Source organism: Orcinus orca, chromosome 1, assembly GCF_937001465.1.
Source record: "Orcinus orca chromosome 1, mOrcOrc1.1, whole genome shotgun sequence".
NCBI classification, from domain to species: domain Eukaryota; kingdom Metazoa; phylum Chordata; class Mammalia; order Artiodactyla; family Delphinidae; genus Orcinus; species Orcinus orca.
In genome coordinates, this window is record NC_064559.1 from 107564798 (window position 1) to 107582680 (window position 17883).

The 17883-nt window shown below is 41.0% G+C and overlaps 1 protein-coding gene across 1 annotated transcript in view; it reads right to left on the bottom strand.

The window, feature by feature from the left end:
- HAO2 (hydroxyacid oxidase 2) overlaps nt 1–17883 on the bottom strand; it is a 213384-nt gene that overhangs the window by 129532 nt on the left and 65969 nt on the right. The window contains exon 3 of the mRNA XM_049702286.1: nt 10735–10822. The gene's annotated coding sequence lies outside the window, so the exon portion shown is untranslated. The remainder of the gene's footprint in view (nt 1–10734; nt 10823–17883) is intronic.

Below are 17883 nucleotides of genomic sequence, written 5' to 3' on the forward strand. Positions count from 1 at the left end.
TTCAGGGTCTTAAGAAGCTAATTTCAGCTCAAGTAGCTGAAGGCCAACTTACCCACTAGGCGGGTCACACACTCAAAACCCAAGAGGCTCAAAAGACTGAAACATAGATGAGTCGAGCAGGTCAGGGAGCAGGTATGATAGGGAATAGTGGAGACTGTGGCAATCTGGAGAGTGAACCCTCTTCTAAAGGGAGCAGCTGCTGCTTTATAGCTCCAGCCCATTGTGGACAGTTTAGCTAAGCCAAGTCTTCCCAATTTTTCAATAAAAGCTACAATCCTATATTTTCCTATGTGAAATTAATTGACAACTTTTAAAAATACTGTAACTCAATACAGTGTAGACAAAGCAAAATTTGTATGTGGGCCAGACTTGGCCTATCAGGTGCCAGTCTGCGAGCTTTCACTATAGGAAAATGAAAGATTTTCTTTTACCAAGAAAATCATAAAGCTCAGAGCCATTTAGAAAGGCTTCTTTGCCTCTAAAAGATTAAGATCGGCACTCTTTAGATTTTCCTTTTTATCCTCTGGGATCAATCTCTGTTTATAGTCGATCCCCAGATAGGATAGAGTATATTCCATTCCCTTTCCTCTTACTAAATTACACCTACATTTCAGCCATGTCTCCTTGGGAGGATTCTTGGCTCAACTTTTGGTTGGATTGACACGTATATAGTCAGTCCCTTGCATTCTTATTACTGCCATTATTTTTTTGGGAGTTGCCATTATTCTTATATGACACAGCTAATCACTGCGACTGAGTATGAATTTTACTAATTCAACTCTCAGAGGACAACCCAATTTTCAAATTCTTAAAGGGTCCTTTACTGCTGCCAAATTATAGGGACAAAAAAGCTGTTTTCACCTTTTTCAGACATTAAAAATTGTTTTTAAGTACATAAATATACCTTCATTGGCTTACAGACATTTTTTAGTGAGTGATTTATTCTTCTAAGAAGATTTGGGGGAGTTGCAGCTTATAGGAGATGGAGGAAGAAATAGAGACACTCTTCTAGATACCAAAATAAGCAAGAGGAATTGATTGGATTTTAATTCAAAATGAAGACTGAACTTTGCTTCTAGATCTCAGTGATGTTAGCATTGACCCTCCTTCCCTTCAGTTGAAGAGACAACTACTCCTGCCTCATGACACACAGCAGCTTCAAGACCAGTTAAACTATCACTGGAAAGCGGAGGAGGAGAAAAACCTCCCAGAAAGGGAAGGCAGCTCCGCCCTTTAGGCATAGCATGCCAATCAGAAAGACACTATAATGCATCAAGCACATTTCCAGCAGAAAAGAACATGTGAATTTAATGGCATTCGGGTACAGGGGATTCTATCAGCATCTTTCCTTCATAACAGAACTACTAACAAGACACTGATTAAAGATTTACTAATCAGACTTCCCCGCTATACATTATGTTGCCTTTAGTGTTGAGACATGACATGTGGTGACACATTACAAAATAAATGACATTTAGCCAGAATCTAAATAGCTAGGAATCTAAAATAACCAGATCTCATCTCCCACCCCATAGTCTTGTAAAATGATAATGATGCCAACCCAAAAAAGCCTGACATTTTGAAAGTTTCTAAAGTTTCTCCAAATCATCATAAACATTTATTTCTTCTCTTGTGAAATGCGTGTTCATTGTTTTTATGGTAAGCAGATTCTTCGAAAATTAATAATCTGAAATATGAGACTTCCAAGGCAGCTTTAGCAAGAAAATTTCCCATATTTGCTTCTTGACTATCCCACCAGATTACCAAAGGATTTTGTGGGTTTCCACTTCTTAAACTTGGGTGGTGAAGAGCATAGTTAAACAGACATGGGCTTGAATCCTGTGCACTTAACCCTAGGATCTTGGGCAAGTTCATTAACACTCTGAGCTCAGTTTCCTCAAGAATAACAATATTTACATCACGAGGTATTTGTGTGGGGACTGAATGAAATAACGTATAATGATAACATACCATAGAGTAATTCTTTAATAAATGGGACTGCTAATGTCTTCAACTCAACCACCTGTTTAGAGGGCAATCCATGGCAATGAGGCATAGAAAAATGCATACTGCTCTGAAGGAACCCTCTCTGCTGGAGACAAACTGCAACCACCCAGGAAACCCTGAGAGATCAGTCTAAGACCATTTATAGAAAAGGGCTAAGTGACCACCATACGCCATCAGTTTGGAAATTGAGAGACATTGTAAACGCAAGAGGGAGGAGATATGGGGATGTATGTACACGTATAGCTGATTCACTTTGTTATACAGCAGAAACTGACACACCATTGTAAAGCAATTATACTCCAATAAAGATGTTAAAACAAAGAAACAAACAAAAAAGCACACACATGGCAGGGCATTCTTACTTCCCCATTCTCACCTGGTCCCAATACTGAGGAGCAGAGCTGGGCAGAGGGAAACCAAGACCAAGCTCCCCACCTTCCTGCCCAATGCGCTTTACAACCTGCGAGCTGCAGGCTGAGGCATCACAGCCAGGCTGAGGATGGTGGATGCAATTATCTCCCAGCCCTTTGAAGCTTCAGCCAGGAATATTTGTTGTCACTATCACATGTGATTATGACAGCAACGTCCTCCTGCAGAAGACAGAACTCTTTGTCCACCGCCCTCCCTCTGTCACTGCCAGAGAGCAGGAAGTGGGGAGAGGGGCTGGCGCCCCTCTCCTCTTGGTCCAATTTCACACATTGGTTTTTCGGCATTAATAAATTGGTTACATTTGCCCCACATTTGGCAGGCGAGGTTTCTAATAACACTCTGATCCCTTCAGAGAACATGAATCACTGGCATGTGGGGGGCTCTGGTTACCTTCCCCCACTCTCTGCTGCTAAAGGTCCCACACATTAGCAGGGGTCAGGCGCTCGCCTGGGCCGGGGCAGAGTCTAGGACAAGGGCCATGGCTTCGAGGCACTGTCACGGAGCTCAAAGATTTTCCCTCAGAGGGAGAACAGATAACTTTGAGCCCAGGCAATGTGCAGCTTTCTTCAGCTGTCAATCCTACCTGGTTTGCATATAGATTGAGAAAACGTGTGAGATTTTACCACAAGAATCAGTCCAGAGAATTCGAGGCGGGGAGTGGGGGGTGGGTAGTGGGTGGAGAGGGGATGGGAGAGAAAAAAATGTGGGATGCAGATGTCTGAGAGTTATGTGCTGCCCCAGCACCACTTCCTTTGTGAAGCCGGGAATCTTGAGGGATGGATAGCCTTGAAAGAGGACAGTGTACGTTTCTCAGAGGCAGCTTTTCTTCTTGAAGAGCAAGTAGGTGTGCAAAAGTTCCATGACCAAGGGGAAGTCGTGAGAAGAGGTCCAGAATTAGGAGGCAGCCACAACTGCAGCCTTGGCAGGACAAATAAAGGGATAAAAGAAGGGGAAAGAAAGAAGCTAAACAGAGCATGGGCAGGCCTGGGACAAACACAGGGAACAAACTAGGGGGAACCGAAGGAGAGAACAATGGAAAAAGAGAGAAAGAGAATCCAAAAGAGATGGAGAGGAAAGCAACTCAATTGAATCTGATAGATATTTTATGCTAACCTCCAGCTGGGGGAAAGAAGTGTTTTTACATAACAAGTATACATCAAATCCAGTTCCTGCCCCCCAAAGAGCTTACAGGCCAGTTAAAAATATCGGCCACAAAACTCATCCTGGAACAGAATATGTCAGGATGTAAAACAGGCATCAGTGCCATGAGAAAGAAGGGCAGAGGTTATCGTGGGGACGCTTAGCAGACGAGGTGGGTCTTGAGTCTTTTAGAAGGCAGGTGAGTTAGGCACAGGTGTGGGGTGGGGATTCCTGGTAGTACAGAGAGAGGAGAGGATGAGAGGGAGGAGGGGAACAGCGGGTAATGAAAAGACAAATAGAAAGGAAAGGAAAATGAAGTCTGCCACCCACAGCTGCCTTAGTTACCACACAAGCCACAACTACCTTAACACTTTTATTCAAAGGAATTAGAATTAGAAACTTCCTATGGGATCCAGTAAACTCACCCCCAGCAGCTCAGCTCCAGGCCTGGAGGGAAGGAAGGGAAGCAGCTCAGTGCACCCTGAGCAAAAACAGGTAACTATTCTCTCCTGAAGGCACCAGGCTGGCCTCAGACAGAGGTTCCCAGTCAACCCACCTAAGGTCACGGACACATCCCAGTCTCACCTGGTAGATTCCCAAGCGCCCTCTCTCTGGGCCATATCCTTCACTCTGTGATTTTCACATTCCCAGGAAGGAAGATCTTTTCCTTTTCTGTTTTTCCCAACTTTTTATTTTGAAAATTTTAAAATCTTCACGAAGGTTGAAAGAATACCATACTGAACACAAGGGACACTTGAAATGTTTCACCAGTTATTAAAATTTGATTCCATATTCAGTGGTGTGCTGATAAACCTGGTCTCTGGGGGCAGGGGAGGAAGCCCTAGTTGTAGCATGTGCCAGTTTCTGTGGTGTAAAAAACTCTCACCATGACTGATTTCAAGCTAATTTTAAACCATTAGTTTAGCAAATGGCTTGCAAAACTCCTGAATATTTATCTGCTCTCAGGAGCTGGTAAGAGCCGGTTCCAGTAACTTACCATATTTTTCCTGAACTATTTTAAATAACTTGCAGATATCATGGCACTGAACCAAATAATTTCAGCATGTGTCTCCTAAGAATAAGGACATTCTCAAACATAATCACAACATCATTATCACACTTAAGGGAAAAATTAGCAACATATTTCATAGTATTATCTAATATGCATTTCCTACTAAAATTTTCCAAATTGTTTCCCAAATGTCTTTCATAGCATTTTTTAAAAAACCAAGAATCCAATGAAGCCTCCATATTGCGTATGGTGTTTGTTTGTTTGTTTTAATCTAATCCGACTGCTTTTTCAGCTACAGTTTTTTTATGACCTTGACTTTTTTGAAGAGTCCAAACCAGCGGTTTGTGGCGGTTTGCCACAGTCTGGGTTTATAAGGTTGTTTCTTATGGTTAGATTTAAGTTAAATATTTTTTAGTAAAAATAATCCAAAGGTGGGCTTCATATCAAAAGGCTCGAATAACGTCGGATTGTTCCACTATTGGCGATGCTCAGTTTGATCACTTAAAGTAATAACCACCAAATCTCTCCAAACCAAACCTTCTCCCCTTTGTAATTAATAATCTGTGAGGAAATATACTGATTCTGTGTGAACATCTTGTTACTCAAGAACTTTTTACTCAGTGGTTAGCATCTGCTGATGATACTTGCCTGAACCTATTATCACAGTAGGGGTTGAAATATAATGATTCTCTAATTCTATCACTCTTTCTGCATTTATTAGGTAGAATCCTTTTTTTTTTTTAAGTTCTTTGTTTTTCAGTATGACTGTGGACCCATGGGTTTTTTCAAAAAACTTCAATGTATTTTAATCCGTTACTGTCATTTTCTTTTTGATGTTCAAATTATTCCAAAGTTGGCCAGTGGGAACCACTTCAAGCAAGATCCTGTGTCCTTTTGATGTGACCTCATTAATCTTTAAGTATTTCCTTTCTTTCTGGCACACCAAGATTCCCCAGGCTCACTTGTGTTTGCCCTGCACCAGAATCAGAAGCAGTTAGTTCTTCAAAGAGCCCTGATTTCTTTAGTGGGAAATGATATTTAGAAATCAAGATCTGGGTGCAAGGTGTGCTCATTGCTGCAGTGGTGTTACTGCTCTTAGATCCTTTTGGTTGACATGGTCAGGGGGAAATACATACAGATATATATATATGTATCTGTGTGTAATTTATAAACAAAATATAATTTGTATATACATAATTTACAAATATATATATATATATATATATACACACATACATATATACATATACACACATATTGAGTTCCCTAACCCCCAGTATCTCAGAATGTGATCTTATTTGGAGATAGGGTCTTTACAGAGGTAATGAAGCTAAAATGAAGTCATTAAGGTGGGCTCTAATGAACTATGACTGGTGCCCTTATGAAAAGGTGAAACTTGGGTACAAAGGCACATACAGAGGGAACATGATGTGAACACATAGGGAGAAGACGGTCATCTACAGGCCCAGGAGAGAGACCTGGAACAGATCCTTCTCTCATAGCCCCCAGAAGGCACCAAGCCTGCGACACCTTGATTTTGGACACGGCTGCCAGATTTTCTGTTGTTCAAGTCACCCAGTTTGTGGTACACTGTTATGGCAGCCCAAGCAAACCAATACACTACCATAAAAACTACCACAACTTTAGCAGCTTAAAACAACACATATTTGTTCTCTCACACTTCTGTCAAAGGCTGGTTATGAATCTCACCAGCGTAAAATCAAGGTATCAGCAGGGCTTTCTGGAATCTCTATGGAAGAATCTGTTTTCTTGCTCATTCAGGTTGTGAGCAGTATTCAGTTCCTTGTGGCTAGAGCATTAAGGTCCCTATTTCCTTACTGACTGTCAACTGAGGGCTGTTCCCAGCTTCTGGAGGCCAACTGCATGCCTTTGCCCATGACCCCTTTTCTCCAACTTCAAGACCAGCAGTGGCAGGTTGAGTCCTTCTCATAACTTGACTCTCTCCTGCCTCTCCCCCCCTTACCTGCTCTTCTGCCTTTCTCTTTTACGTTTAAGGGCCCATGCAATTTCACTGAGCCCACTCAAGATAATCTGGAATGATCTCCCTAAATTAAGAATTAATTTTAATTCTATCTGCAAAGTTTCTTTTACCATGCAAACACAGGTTCCAGGTGTGGACAACTTGGGAAGGGGGGCGTTATTTTGCCTACTACATGACGACATCAATACATTTAGTTATTTGCTTTGTCCAACAATATGCATAGAATAGTTTTAGGATTCCAATAGCATTATAATTATTAACAAATAACCAACTAAGTAAAATTAAAATTTCTTTGAAGTCCTTTTTATCCCTACACTGAGAAACTGCACATAGAGCACTATGTTCAGAATTTTACTTGAACCCTTTTCTCTGTGTGGTTAGATTGTCAATTTTTTTTTTCTTTTTTTTTTTTGCGGTATGCGGGCCTCTCACTGTTGTGGCCTCTCCCGTTGCGGAGCACAGGCTCTGGACGCGCAGGCTCAGCGGCCATGGCTCACGGGCCCAGCCACTCCGCGGCATGTGGTAACTTCCCGGACCGGGGCACGAACCCGTGTCCCCTGCATCGGCAGGCAGACTCTCAACAACTGCGCCACCAGGGAAGCCCTAGATTGTCAATTTGATAAACAATTTGATGCATTTGTTTCTGTTTGTATTAAAATGTAAAGTTTATTTTATTTTTTATCTTTTCACACAATTTTATTTTGTGAATAAGTAAAACATTTATACCACTTAGAAGCCAAAACTATTCGGAAAGATATACCTAGAGAAGGCTCATTTGCATCCCTAATCCAACTCCTAAATTCCAAGGACTGGTGTGCTGGGAGCCGGCTTCTCTGATTGCTGTCACTGATGCTATGTAAGTCAAATCTTTGACATATTGATAGCAAATATCCAAGTACAAATCCATCATCATTTTCATCAATTACAACCACTTATTGCAGATCAATTACTGAGAACAAAAAAGAACAGAGCAGTCCCTTTCCCAAGGTATGAGAGTCTCCTTGAATAAACCTGGAATGCTGCAGAACAGGTGAGGGAGGCTCAGTACCTGATGAAAGGTTTAACTACATGGGGGTTAGGGCCTCAGGATGATCCCCCACTGATTAGGGTCCTGGAGAAAGGCTTCAGGGAGGACGTAAGACTTGATTCAGAGCACTTTAAGAAAGGAAAATGGCATGAGCAAAGGCAAAGAGGTATGTTCCAGACTGGGGAACAATTAGCCAACCAGCTTGGAGGAGTGGAACAAACACTTGAGCTGGAACTTGGTAAAAGGCATCCAGGTTCAAATGCTGCCATGTGACCATAGGCAAGTCATCACTCAACCTTTACACTTCTCAGTTTCCTCAACTAAAAATGGAAATAAGGCTAAGTAGTAAGCCATTCTCAGAATAATTTGATAGTAACAGAGTTTCTTTATGGATATACTGGGGGTGGGGAGCATGGAGCTGGAGAATCAGGTCTGAAGCAGATAACGAAGGACCTTCATTACCAGGCTAAGAAGTTTTAATTCTATATTATAGGAGCCAGTGGGAGGATATTCTTTTCATAAGTAATAAATGAATTTATTGTTTTTAAACAATATAAACTGTGGTTAATAATATGATAGATATTTATTTCTGCAAATTATTGGGTTGGCTAAAAAATTCATTCAGGTTTTTCTGTAAGATCTTATGGAAAAACCCGAATGAGCTTTTTGTCCAACCCAATACTTTTTTAAAAAATTAAGCCATATGTACTAATGATCTTTCCATGCTAATACATTTTCTCCTTAACCAATGCATAAGTATTTCACAGGATAAATTAATAAAACCTATTTAGCAATTTCCCTACTGAATACATAGGGTTTTTTTTGTTTGCTTTTTAAAGATTTTTTTGATGTGGACCATTTTTAAAGTCTTTATTGAATTTGTTACAATATTGTTTCTGTTCTATGTTTTGGTTTTTTGGCTGCGAGGCATATGGGATCTTAGCTCCCTGACCAGAGATCAAACCTGCACCCCCTGCATTTGAAGGTGAAGTCTTAACCACTGGACCACCAGGGAAGTCCCCATAGGTTGTTTTTAACTTTACAACATTACAAATAAGGTAGTAATGTATATCATTGTACAGCAACCCTTGTGCCTCTGTTCACACAAAGGTACCTCCTTAGGAAGGGTATTTCTTGTAGTGGCTCTAAAGTCTCAACATGCATCAGAATCACCTCTCCAGGTGATTTGTTGAACCACAGATCCTGGATGCCACTCCCATAGTTTCTGATTTAGTAGCTTAGGGGTTGCACCTGAAAATTGCTCGGGTGATGCTACTGTTGTTGGCCTAGCTCAAACTTTGAGAACTGTCTTTCTATACGATTGATTCCTAAAATTAGAGCTGTTGGGTAAAAGCATATGCAAATTCTTCACTTTAATGAATCCTTCACATTATCTTCCACAAAAATTGTATCAGTTTACTTCCCCACCTACAGTGCATGAGCATGCCCTTTCTCACACCCCTGGAAACACAGGCTATTGTAACTCTTTTACTTTTTCTGCTAATTGAATGGTAAAAAAAAATGTAATCTTGGGAGATAAGATTGATGTTGTTTAAGGGTACAAACTTACAATGAGTAGCAAATAAGCCATAGTGATCAAATGCAAGTATAATGAATATAGACAACAATATTGTACTATAATTATGTAATTATAAATATAGCTACAAAGGCAATCATACTACAATACATAAATGTATCAAAGTAACCTGTTTTAAATTTACACAATGTTATGTCAAATATATTCAATTTAAAAAAATGGAATAGAATCTCATTATTGTTCTCTTTTACACTATCCTGAATACCTTTTCATTATTTTTTACTGTAACTTCTAGTTTTTTATCTTATAAGAATGTTTATTGCCAAAAATTTAAAAGCTCTGAATAAGCAAAAAGAAAATAAAGTCATCCATGATTCCACCACACATAGATCACCCATAGTAACACTGGGTGTATTTTGTAACTTTTTTTTTCATTTAATAACATACTGTGATCATTTTTTCCATATCATGTCCAACACCAGCCTAAATGGATGCATCATACCAATGGAATGTTTCTGAATGGGAACTGACACTTACAAAATGACTCTGGGAAGACTGATCTAGGAGCAAGATTTAGAATGGGAAAAGCCTGGAGGCAAGGAGAAGTTAGGAAATTATTGAAATAATACAGGAGAGTGGTGACAGTGCAATTAGACGACAAGGAATGAATACAGGAAACGTTAGGAAGAAAGAGTCAACAATCTTGTGAGCATCCGTGGTGGAGTGTGAGGAACAATTCAAAGCTAAGTCCAGCGGGAGTACCCTGGTTTCAGAATCATAAACTTGAGAGATGCCTTGAAAGGGACAGAGATCACCTTTCCTATCTTTGATCCATTAATTTATCTCAGGGTAAAGGTTTAGGGGATGGAAGTTCACTTTATAGAGGACGAAATTCATTTAGGAGTGCAGCAGTCTTGAAATCCCAGAGCCCAGTCTTCACGCCTCATTTCAATGTAGAGAATAATTATTTGAGAGACTATGGTGAGGTGGAAAGACCACATTCTTGAGTATTAAAAAGAGGGCATAGGGCTTCCCTGGTGGCGCAGTGGTTGACAGTCCGCCTGCCGATGCAGGGGACACGGGTTCGTGCCCCGGTCCGGAGCGGCTGGGCCCGTGAGCCATGGCTGCTGAGCCTGCGCGTCCGGAGCCTGTGCTCCGCAACGGGAGAGGCCACAACAGTGAGAGGCCCGCGTACCGCAAAAAAAAAAAAGAGGGCATTGTGCAGCCTCTTAACCTCCTTGAATTTTTTTGTCTATAAAATGAGAATGATAATATTTACTTCATTGAGTTGTTGTCAGAATTAAAAGAGAGGATATATGTGAAATGCTGGTCCACAGCCAGCAAATGTTTAAGAAGTGGTGGTTTCTTTCATCACTGTAAGAATAGCAATAATGTTAAGTAACAACATCCCTATAAATCACCCCACAACTTGGCTCCTAAATGAAGGAGTGTTCGTGGACAACCTAGGCAAGTCTGTTTGACAGTGAAATGAAACTCATCAATGAAATGAAGTTAACTCTGAAACAGTCCCTTTTGTAAGTAGCCCTCTGCAGTGGCATGCAGAGTGGGCTGCGGCTTACCTCTTGAGCTGAAGCTCTGGGGATGTGCTGTGGGGTGGCTGGAGATACTCCGTGTGTGCTGGATTCCTCCAGAGGTTGCCTGAGAACACTGCAGAGATGTGCACAAAAGAAGCAATGAGGAGTTTAAATCAATACTGACAGACTTGGTCCTTTTTCCTCTCTCCTTCCCCTTCTACCAGCTCACAAGGAACTCAGGCTCAATATTTAGCTCTAGCCTCAGGGTACGGGTGCTGATTGTAGTAAGTCTTCAGGCAAATCAACCTCTCTCAGCTGTGATCTCCCTTCCTTAAAGTGGGGATGTTACTTCCTAGAGTAAGTCTGAGAAGCAAATGGGGTATTGCATTTGAAAGTGCTTAGCAGGGTATCTAAGAGGAGTGGACACTTACTGTTGAGTTTCTTCTGGGAACCTCTCTAAGGCTACCTCTCTATAGGCCAGCAGTAAGTAAACCATGCCAGAAAATGTAGCTGTTTCAGCTGCCTGGCAACCACTTAGTGTATGATTAACAGAGGCACCAGAAAAGCCATCACCCTCCCCGCTCCCCAACCGCCCCCAGCAAACTCTCTGACATAGCAAGAAACACGAAATATCTACCCTCCTAACTTAACTCTTGTCCCTCGAGGTTGAGGAAAAGAAAACTTAAACTCAATCACCAACACCCCATTTGCCTTAGGTGACATGAAACGCATTTCTGCATGGCAGTCAACAAATGTTTCACCAGAGAATGTGGTGCTCTGCCAGAGAAAGTGAACCAACATTGATGCATCCACTCTCTACTCCTATAGGTCAAGCCCTCTTATATGAGCTGTATAATCTTATTTACACAAGCCCACGGGCATTATTATCCTAATTTATCAGATGAGGAAACAAAGACTCAGAAAGATTGAGATGCACAGCATAATAGGTGGTAGCTACCTCCCCCTTTTCCATATTTCTTTTAATTTAGTTTCCCAACATATGTTCCTATCATCTTGGTTACTTTACAGACCAACAGTCTTCCAGCCCACGTGAAAGAAGAAGCAATAAAGACCATATTTCCATCTTTGGATCTGTCCAGTTTCATCCAATCCTAAACTAGTCACAAGTTAAATTCAACACATGCAGTGTTAAACTCTACTATCCACTATAGTATTAAACTCTGTAGGTTTACTATGTACTATCAAGCCTACATTGATGAGACAGTGAACAGGAGAGAATTATATTTTTTAAGTTAAAACCTGACTTGTTTACTCACTTGCTAAAGACAAATTTTCATACAGGATGAACCAGTTCCTGAATTTTTTTTTTTAAAAGACCATTATGTTTTTAAGATGAAATGAATGGAAATGTGCTGTTTCCTGCTGCCCTGTCTCCCTGCTCCTTTTCTCTTTCTCACCGTGTGTGCGTCTGTCACGGGTTTCTTCTGTCCAGAGATGCTCACAGCTGTTTCCCTTCCTCTCTCTTAAGCTCTCTAGGGCAGCTTTCATTCTTCTACCTCAGCACGCCTGGGGCCACGTGGAAACTCCCCCACGGTATGATTGCTTCCACACTTTTCTAGGCTTTAAAGAGTATCAGCTGAGAACAGCTTATTGATCCCAAGTGGGGAATCCTCCCTGGCAGAGCAATTTGCAGTTGATGAAGGAATGTTGAGGCAGCCTTCTCTTCTTCTGGCCCCCACCTCCACACCCCACCTGCAGGCTGACACCCTCCAGCCCAGAGCTCATCCTAGCTAGTGCCTCCTTTTCTAAGTATTTCTGTGGAATCTGACTTTTCTTCCTCAAACACTGATCAATTTTTTCTTATTGAAGTATAGTTGATTTAAAAGATTGTTAATTTTAGACATACAGCAAAGTGACTCATTTATTTTTTCATATTATATTCCATTATAGGTTATTACAAGATATTGAATATAATTCTGTGTGTTATATATAGTAAATCCTTGTTGCTTATCTATTTTATGTATAGTAGTTTGTATCTATTAATCCCATACTCCCAATTTGTCCCTCCCTCTCTCCCTCCCTCCCTCTCCCCTTTGGTAACCATAAGTTTATTTTCTATGTCTGTGAGTCTGCTTCTGTCTTGTATAGAAATTCATTTGTACTATTTTTAGATTCTACATATAAGTGATATCATATAGTATTGCAATATTTATCTTTCTCTGACACTTCACTAAGTATAATATTCTCTAGGTCCATCCATGTTGCTGCAAATGGCAATATTTCATTCTTTTTTACAAATGAGTAATATTCCATACACACACACACACACACACACACACACACACACACACACATATCTTCTTAAGCCAATTGTCTGTCGATGGGTATTTAGGTTGTTTCCATGTCTTGGCTACGGTAAATAGCAGACACTGATCATTTGAACCACTTGATCATTCCAGTTTTAAATTAGACCTCTATCTAGTTTAGAAGTTTTATTTTGAAACCCAAATATGGAGAAGAATCAGTTGCTTCCCAAGTGCTTAAGTCCCAGGAGACATGGATTATACATGCTCAGGTAGCATCATACCTTCTGCTACCCACCAACAGAAAAGCGGTGGCGGGGCTAAGGCAGAGCAGCAGATGCTGTTGAACATGTTATTCTCGGTTAACAGGGACCTGCTGTGGTCTTAGTGCTCAGCACCGAGTGAAGGAATGAGGAAGGTAGCAAGCAGTGTTGGAGTGCTCACTTTGCTCCAGGCACTATGCTAGTCATGGTCAAACATGGGGTTTTATTAATCCTGTCCATAACCTCTCTAGAAGATTCAGCCTCACGCTCCTAGAAAACAAAGACTTTCCAAGGACCTTTCTCCTATCATCACTATTTTATCAATGAAAAAACTGAGCTCAGAGAAGTTAAATGGTTTGCACAAGCCCACGCAGCAAACAAGTGGCAGCAACACAGGCAACCCAGTCCTCTGCCTCCAGGTTCAATGCTCTTTCCGTTTCTCCACCACTGGCAAGGGTTCCATTGACTCAAAATTCACACTGGAAACAAAGTCAGTGTGTTGGATTTTCCATTTTGGTACTGCGATGTCTGCCATTATTTTATTTGGTCAACATTCCAAAGGTGATGCTCCTTTTCAGCCCAGGTACTGACTATGAATGCAGCTGCCTGGTTTGCAGCCTCAATATTCAAACCCTCTGGATCCCCTTAGCCCACTTTCATAATGACAGGCTTTCCCTTCACAAAATAGAACTTTCATTAAGCAGCAAAACTACAGATTTACTTATATTAGCATAAGTTCACATTTTAAAAGGCTAATAAAATTTGGAGCAAGATTAAAAAAAATGAGTTAAAAACAAAGATGAGTTAACCTCAAACTTAAGCCTTTCCCTCTTTCCATACTCTGCTTCAAAAAGGAATGGTTAACTGTTCTTTTCAGCTACAGTATTAAGGTCATAAATTCTTCTTCTTCCTGACACTCAAAGTCTGCTGCAGGATTTTTCCTCTAAGGAAATATGTCACTGCTAGTCAACAAGAAAGACTGTTCTTTGCTTTTCAGTGTGTGCCCTTTCTACTTTATATAAAAGGCTTTTTGTTATTATTAAAAGTGGAACCAAAAATCCTAACCTATAACAGAATTAAATTTTACAATACATTGAAATAAATCATCATACAGATTTTAGAGACATTATGTAATTCATTCACAAGTATACAGACCATCTAAAATAGCCTCCCTCCCATGAATGTTTTATCAATACCTCTGTTCCAGTATCTTTTCATCTCTTTGGTGAGTAATTTCTAAAGTATTGTTTATTCACTCTTCCAGAACAATGGCCCCAGAATCAAATGGCAGACCAAAGAATACAGTGAAATCAATAAAGTGTAGTAGGTGGTGCTCAGGGTGAAAACATCTAGAGAAGTGATAAAAGATACACCAATTGGCCAGTCATTCTGCAAGAATTTACTGTGTGCTTGTTTGATCTAGGCTATTTGATTGCAGGACCAGCTAGTTTAAATAAAGAAGGAGACAGTTGTAAGGATATCAAGATCTCAGGTGAATTGGAGCTGGAAATTGGAAGGCCACTGGGGGCTAAGACAGCCCTTCGCCCACCTTGCTCTCTGTGGGACAGCACAGTGAGGCACAACAAGCATGACAGCATAGATAAGACTTTCAAGTCCACGGTCTGCCACTTCCTAATTAATCTGGACAAGTTAACTCTCAATGTTGATTTCCTAATCTGTAGAATGGGGATAATAACTACCTCAAAGGCTTACAGTGAAGATTAAACGAGACGATGTTTGCCGAGTGTTTGGCGCAGGACCGTACTCAGAAAATGCTAGTTTCCTATTGCCCTCGTTTGTGCGAGGCTGTATACCAAGTTTAGAAGCATCACATCTAAAAACAGTTTTCATGGCACGTGGAAAGCAAACCATTGGCATTTACACTGCTGAAAAACCAAGAATTCTCTACAACACAGGGAGAAGATATTAAACAGACAGACACTTTCCCAGCATCTCCCTTTTTCTGGCGCCAAATAACAATATTATTAATTAACATTTACACGGTGCTTAACAGTACAGAAACCATCTTTATCTAATGTCTCCTTCTGTTCTCATAATGACCTTGTAAGGCTGATATACTTATTAGCCTCCTCTTACAGCTGAGGTTAAATAAGCTGGTCAAGGCCACATGGCTTATAATCAACACATTGGGATTCAAGTCTGGCCCTTCAACTCTAAAATCTGTTATGCTTTTCAATGCAGTCACCAGAATCTAATTAAGTTCAGTATTGACTATTTCAGGAACTGATCGCCCAATTTATTACCTGATTCCCCACCCCCTTCCCACCACTGCACAAGGTAAAGTCCAAACAATGTACTATGGCTATTCAAAGTCCTTCACAGCTTGGTTCCAGCTTCTCTTTCCAGCCTGGTAGAGCGTATTAACCAAGCACACTGTACTCTTCTGTGCCTCTGCGGGTTTGCTCACCTTTTCCTGTCCTAAAAGTGTCCCTTCTAGTCCAGTGATGTCCCACAAAACTTTCAAGGTCCAGTTCAACTGCTGCTCCCTCTAGAAAGCCTTCCTCTTAGCCCCACACCAGGCAGAATTATTCTTTCCCTCCTCTGGCTTCCCTAGAGTGTGTTCACACAGCTTCAAACTAGAGTAACTATAGATGGTGACAGGAACAAAAGTTTTTTCACCTTTGCATCCTCAGAATCTATCACAGCACCTGGCACATAGTAGCTATTCAATAACTGTTTATTGAATTGAATTTGTTGAACGTTCCAAAAATTGTGTAACCACAACAGAATTGGTCCTGGAAGAACGTATTTTGGTCATGACGATTATTTGCATATACTCTGCCTACCTCAGAGCACTGTAAATGAGGTCAGAGTCCTTTTCTTATTCATCACTGTACCCCTGACAGCACTCACCATGCTTTGTTCTTAATAAACACACAATAACATTCAAGAAATGGGAATTCTTTAATACAATATAAAGATATGCAATAATTACATGAAGAGAATTGTGAAGTATAATAATTAAATTTCATGTCTTCTGGTCAAAGGGCATATGTACTTTGAAGGCTTACCTTGTAGAGTGTGCCCAGGTGAGAAACACCTGGGCACACAATCCCAATTGTGGAATGCAAAGCGCAGGGAGCTTGGTAGCTCTGCAGCTCACCATCCCAAATCCCCCACTATGCCAGGAAAGAAGCAATGCTCTGACCAGGCACTAGTTTCAAATAATTTCTCCAAGATGGCGCAAGGTACCTAAGAACAGGTGGTAACAATAATTAAAAGCAAAACCAAACAAAGTACGTGTGAGCTAGGCCCTGCTATTATATTACACAGTGATCATCCTACTGCTAATTTATAAGAGGCAGGGAAAGCAGTGGTTAAAGCAGGAACTGCCTCTGCTCCAGTTTCCTCACCTAAAAAAGGAGAATAATGCTTGTAACTACTTCATCAGGTTGACGTGAAAATTAAATGAGTTAATATACTGAAAGAGCTTAAAACAGTGTCTGCCACATAGAGTAAGAGTTTGCTTTTCATTATTATTGTTGTTGCTGCTGCTGCTGTTATTAATGACAGAACAACAGGGCAATTTCAGGGGGAAGATGCAAAATGTTCGCCAACCTCAACCAAATTCTAGGCCAAAGTCACTTTGTTTTACTGACCTAGATTTCATTACCAGACCTGGATACTAAAGGAAATCATTAGGTAACCTTGACTTTGCCCTTGAGTGGATCTGAAGCCTCAGAAGTAGTTGGAGATCTTTCCACATCTCCAATGGGCTTTCTGGATTGGATAAAGTGAAAGATTAAAAATTGAGCCCTCCCCCTTTCTTTCCCATCCATCTCCACTCTACCTCACCAGTGCCTGAGAGCACTCTGTGCCTCTCTGACCATTGTCACCCTCATTCTTCCCCTGCCAATTGTACCCCACTTGTCCTTGGGTCCTTTAGCCCTTTCCCTGTGACCATGAACCTCATTTATCGCTCATTTGTCTGCATCCGTATGGCACTCATCATCTGGCTTATACAGGTCCCTGTACTTTCCTGTGTGTTAATCTTATTTCTCAGAGAGCAATGAACTCTGCAAAGGCAGGCCAAGCACCTGCCTGGTGCACCAGGTTAATCTGTGCTCTGAATTCCTGCTGCCTGTCTGTAAGGAGGTGCATGATTTTACTCTGATATTTCGCTCTCTTTAGAAAAAAATTTTAGTGCCTGTGATGGGTTGAGAGAATCTAGTCATGTTTTACAAAAGACCTTAAAAGAAAATGTAGAGTAACACGTACCAGGTATTGTCCAGATGTTTATTTTAAATAACTTTTTCCTAGGTGTTAATTTTAAACCCTCTTCTGTTTTCACAGAGGGTACTGCTCCTTTGACATATGTCTTAGAAAGGAAGAGTTCTTCCTTCCCAGGTAGCTGCACGGCCCAGTCCCACCCAGTTTTGAAACCAGTCTGACAAAGACCAATGTTTTCCCAGGGGCTCAGACCCTTACCTGGGTCTGACCCAGACCTTACCTGGTAGGTCTGGAACCTGTCTTGTTGCTACCCATCTGCACCATATCTGGTGTACTTGATGCTGAGCCTGACAGGCCATAGCTATCCCTTTCTCCCATCAGAAGGCCCAATTTGTGTGACGGGGCTTCTCCCTCTGTTTCCTACAAAATACTTCCCTTGTGTGCTGGCATGTTTCCTGGTGCCCCAGCTCACTTAG